Source organism: Ceratosolen solmsi, unplaced genomic scaffold (assembly GCF_000503995.2).
Source record: "Ceratosolen solmsi marchali unplaced genomic scaffold, CerSol_1.0 scaffold61, whole genome shotgun sequence".
Taxonomy (NCBI): domain Eukaryota; kingdom Metazoa; phylum Arthropoda; class Insecta; order Hymenoptera; family Agaonidae; genus Ceratosolen; species Ceratosolen solmsi.
In genome coordinates, this window is record NW_011948435.1 from 1,177,740 (window position 1) to 1,183,998 (window position 6,259).

A 6,259-nucleotide genomic window follows, 5' to 3' on the forward strand; every position below is an offset into this window, starting at 1 on the left:
CTTTAAATATTTTAGTTATGTTTTCAATAATTAATCGAGTAGTCTATATTGTTGAATAGACTTTTGACAAGAAATATTGTACTATATAACTGTGTGTACGATTTAGTTAATTTTATTCCAGTTCCAGTAAATTAATTATTCTATGGATTGTATATCAATAATTATGGATATAACGATTATAAATATTATTAATAATATTGTTTATTGAATAGCTTTTGATATTCCTACTGATACAGCTGTGCATAGGTCTGTATATCGCGGTTAGAGTGGTTTTTGCATAAGTGATTGTACTTGCACACCTGCTTATTCATGCGTGTACGGTCAATGGAACACGGTGAACGTGAAATTACACGTTGAAGGTCAATTTTTTACGTAATGTAAGGATAAAAAGTAGTAAAGGCTTGTATGAATAATCTCTTGGGGCAATGAAAAATTAGAGTGATATAACATCATTGTGAACGAATAATACTTTTTAAATGAAATATCTTTGTACATCGGACGTTTAATTTATTTCAACACAAACATCAAAGTAAAGATTAGATATTCAAAAATTTTGTATAATCCGGATTAATAAAATGAATCATTTCAATGCTAAAATCTGTATTCATAATAGAATGTAATATAATTTCATTATTTTCTTTAGAATATTCGTAAATGTAAAATTTAGATATTATGATTTCTCCTAAATTTACTAATTATACATAATTTTAAAAATTTTCTTTGAACAGTTTAGATAAATAAATATTCTGTATAGCGTACTAAAGTTGTATGTTTTTATTTGTTTTTCTTTTTAATAAAAATTCAAACCAATTAGTAAAAATGTATATAAGAAATATTTTATTAACTTCATAACAAATAAAGTATTTTATACAAAAGAAAAAAAAAAGAAAAAAGAAAAAATAAATAAATAAATAAATAAATAAATAAATAAATAAATTATTATTAGATAGAATTATTAGATATTGAATTGATATTGACACTTATATATGTACTGATTGCAATAAACGTCACAAGAATGAATGATTATTATTAATGTCTATTAATATCGATATTTTAATGCAATTAAAATTTATTTGCAAAAGGAATATTATGTGGGAAATAATTATCATCTAAATAGATTGATAAACATAATTCCTGGTTATACCATATAACAATTGTTGTTATTTTCTATTAAAATTAAAATCAATAGCATTTAATTAGATACACTTGAATAAAAAGTAAAGTGTGCGTTTCCTTATGTTAATACTGATTTATGTATAAAAAATTTAGCGTATTTACAGAAACAATAATTTAATATTATGTCCTAATTAAGAAAGTTACAGTGTTAATTTTATCAGAATAATGAAGGCATAGATATTAAAATGCTTGTCTTATCTACATTTACAATACTAAAGAAGTTTTCTAAGAAAGTCTGCATATATGTAATTTGATGATCAAATCTAATCTTTTATATATATATATATATATATATATTTTTTTTTTTTTACAGTAGAGATGTGTTTTTCGAAACGATAGTGCGTTAGTGAAATACACGAAAACCGCGATCTTTCATAATCAATTAATAATATAGCAAAAGATAGATGTGATTTTTATAATATTTCACAATTACAGTAATGTGATTCAAGGTCTCTGACTTTTGTATCAAAGTCATAACGTCATATTTATCAGTCGACTAGGAAAGCGTAATATCTAACTGATTTCATTATTATTACTTTGTACGCCTTGTACAAAACAATTGATAAAATAAGGAAGCGTATCTTTCATTTGTTATGCTATCTATGAAAGAGGAAGATAAGGAGGGCAATAACACTTGAACAACTGTTTCATTTGCAGAATTTTTTTTTTTTTTTATTTTTAACCTCACAATGCACTTCTCCAAATATACGATATTTCAATGTCTATTTACAAAGTCGCAGTATGGTGATTCGCGCAAATGTAAGAAAATCAATAAATGCTTGTTTTTCATAAATTAAGCCTCGTTGCGTGAATTAATTATTAAAATTCCAAGTGATGCTGGGCAGATTGTTACAATAACGTAAAACATAAATATATATTATTAAGTTGGTTCGAGCGTCAAGAGGTTAAATCGTGAAATTTCTTTACTTCCTTTTCTAAAATCGCATATTCAATACTTTTCATTCAATGAGCTATATTTTGGATAAGATATATTTTATTCACGCACGCATTCTTTATTTGTTTTTATCCACTTTCTTAACGTCGATAGATCCTTTGTAAATATATACTATATGTACGTTTAAAAGTTTTATTATAACAGGATGTTGCTTTTTCACTATAATCTGCTCAGTTAATTACAATAATAAGCGATCAATCATATTTTTCTCCGAATGATAAATTGCCATTAGAGTTTTCTGGATTATTGTTGATAATTATTTAACTTATTCATGATTTTATCTCACACTCGCCTCACTCTCCGTACATTTAAGATTTCTCTTTGTTTTGTTCCGCATCGTATTCTTCATTCTATTTAAATTATTCTTGTTTAAAGGAATATATCATTTCTTGTTGTATTATTTATTATTATTATTTACTATTATTTATTATTATTTATTATTATTTATTATTATTATTTATTTATTTATAATAATAATAATAATAATAATAATAATAATTATTATTATTATTATTATCATTATTTGATACGAGTTAACAATTTTAGATGAGAATATGTTTTGTTAAAAATTTTTTGTTTAAAAAAAATATCGAGGATAATAATATTGTGTTTTGTATTGCTTTAACAAGTATTAAATTTTGTAAACATTATGTTGCATTTTCTGTTCCTCATTTCAATGGCCTTTTCTGCATTAATATTATAAGAACGTATTAAAAAGTCAAAGGATGCCTTTTTTCACGATAGTGAATACTCTTAAATGAAAAGTGTAAATGAGAGAATGTTGACTGAGTAAAAGAATAATTATTAAAATGTGAAAACTCAATCGTATTATCAAATGAGGTTAGCAGAATATTCAAAGTCTCATTTTCTCTAGATGTTCTACAGAAATATTCAGAGCATGATTCAAGTGACAACTAAAAACATTGAAATGATAAGTCTAATATATAGTTTACATTAGTAATGAAGTTTTCTTTGTTCATAATATTACATACTATTTAGAGTGCTTAGTGTTACATCTCGATAAATTAAGAAAATAAATTTCTTTTTTTTTTTTGAGATTTTTTTTTTGAGATTGAAGAAAAATTTAAAATATTCTTTATTATTTATATCGTTTAACTGTTAAATGTATCGAAACATTGTGAATTTAATATTGAAAAAAATTGTTCATAGAAATTATTTAATTACTAATTAACTACTTAATCATACGATAAAGGCATTTTATTCGTATTTTATTTTAAGTTTGAATAAATTTTATAGTGAAATCGTTTAAAAATAAATATTATTGAATATCATTGTTAAAAAAAGGTAAACAAATTCGATTTTTTTTTCTAATTTTTTTTTTTTTTTACCAAGACATCCTCTATCGTTTGTTAATTTTAATAATTTTGAGCTTTGCATATTCCGTGCTTAAATATTTCATTAACACATTATGAATTCGTTTAAGTGATTTTAATTTTTTTTTTCCCTCAATAATCATGACTTTTTAAACGAAATGAATAGTATTTAAGAAATTTTCAAACTATTTTCGAAACACGTAAACTTGAAAAATAATCAGGTCGCTTACATTAACTTATTATTTGTACACTTTTTTGTTTAGAAATCTATAATATATTCTAATTTTTATCCTCTTATTACATTATGTTTCATTATTTCAATATATTCGCATAAAATTTTAGGATAAATAGTCTAATTTGCAATGTTTATTTTATACGGATACTTTTAATAAATATTTTAGGTACTTTTATATCGAATAAAGTAATATTATATGATCCTATAGTATTTTTAATCTTGTGCTATGTTTTCAGGATTATCCCTAATACACAGCATTCAAGAACTATCTTTGCCTTGTATAATTTTCATCACGTTTATTACCTTCGCTTTCGATTAGCAAATTAAATTAAAAGAAATTAAGTCGTTGAATCGAGAATACGAGCCACCAACAACGGCCCACAATTATTATAATCTTAAACGTACATATATTTACTTGAAGAAGTACGTGCGTAAAGAAATTAGTATATAATAAGAAAATAGCGATTCTTCAGAAATTTGTAATCGTTAATCGGTCGTATAACTCAAGTTTGCATAGCAATCCAATTCAACGATTATTAATAGTCTGTTGAAGGAGGCGAAACTAGTCAACAAGCAGTAAAGGACAAGAATTAATTATTAACTTCATTTATGCATCGTACCAGACGTGCGCTAGTCATAAAGTGCAAATAATATATACGATTCTCGGCTTGTGTATGTACCAACGTATATGCATGCATATTTTATTTGCGCGCACATCCCGTTCGCAGATTTTTCGACTTAGTCCGTGTTTCACGGCCAACGTTTAGGCTCGATTAGGAACATATTGTCGTTTGCCTTTTTCCTTTGTTCAATTTTATTTTACACCCTAAACAAGCATTTCCATAACGTACGATAATGCTTGAGTGCTAGCCTAATTATGATATTACGATGGAATACAGTTATTTTTGCACGTCTCGCTTCAGAACGTTGAAACCTAACTAATACCTATCATATACGCTTTTCTAATAAAATAATATTATGCGTAACTGAATATTAGTAAATAAAATTTTTTTACGATAGTATTCCATTGTATTGTAATGGACATAAAAATTACTTATTAATTACATCAATGTGTATGACAGTTAATGAGAATTGAGAAAAATTGATATTAGTTGAAATGTAATATATTTTTTAGATTTTAATTTATTTCGAATATTAAAGATTTTTGGTAAAAATTTAAATATTAATTGAACTAAAAAGATATATAATAATAAATTAGTGCTTTATTAACGTGAATTTTATTAACAACAACTTTTCAATGTTACTTTAATCTCTAAAATTATATTATTTTTACACACGCGCACACACCTACAATAAAAAAAATTTTCCAATTTTTGTAATAGAATTTCATCGAAATAGCCTTTGTTCCAATATATAATAAATATGTAATAAAAATATTGAATAGTATTAACTAATAAATTTACACTATGAAATTGCGTAGTTGCCAACTATGAAATGATTATTATTATATTCCATGTATAGTCGGAAGAAAATTAATTGTTTCGTTCATATTATATCATATATATATATATATATATATATATATATATGTAATATGTATTACATGAATATAAAATATTATGTCTTACAAACTTGTTTCAAGTTCAATCTAAGTATTTTGCGTATTATACAATAAAATTATTTTAAGTATCAACAGTCAAATAAAGCATACACATATCTAATATCACTTATTGCATTTTTCTAGACACACGATTCTGAAACGAGTCGTTTATCATATATTTTTCATCGTTTCTACGTTCTCTTAAAATCTCCATATTCTTCTTTCATTTACTTTATTTTAATAATACATCGATATTCGCAGACGTCGCGATAATCTTATGGCAGCTTTTCAATCAGAGCTGGATAAAAAGTAGTTGTTGACAGAAGAATTTGTTAATATATATATATATATATATATGATAGATAGATAAAACTTTGACAGATAGTTTGTAGTTAATGTTGAAAGTTAATCTTATCGAATACCCTACCAAATTTTACTATAAAATCAATACCAAAAAAACTTTCTGTTAATATTTTTGTAGCCAATCAGAAAGTACCTCTTAAACTGATTATTTTTAAAACATCTTTTATATATTTAATTAATGCACAATTCTAAACACATTTTTTGCAAAATAAGTGACTATTTGTAAATATTCAAATGGTTAATAGTTTTTCTTCTTAATTATATAATACCAACTAGCATTTCAATGCAAATAATTTCTAATAATCCTGATAATTTTAAGAAAATGAATATTTTAAATAATTTATAAACTGACTTATATTATAATTTTACATTATTTTCTAAATATATTGCATATTAATTATGTAACACGTTTGTAATGCTAAATTCATTAGAAATATGAATATATATGAAATAAACACATAAAAGATTGTTTGAAAAATGTGTCGTAAATTGTTTAATGATACGAAAGTATCAAAATATATGTGCGTATAATTAATCTTGTTAATTCTTTATGTATTAAAATTTTTCTATGTGAGTTTGTTGATACAAATAATTAGAATATAATTATAATAAATATTAACGAATAAGATTAAATG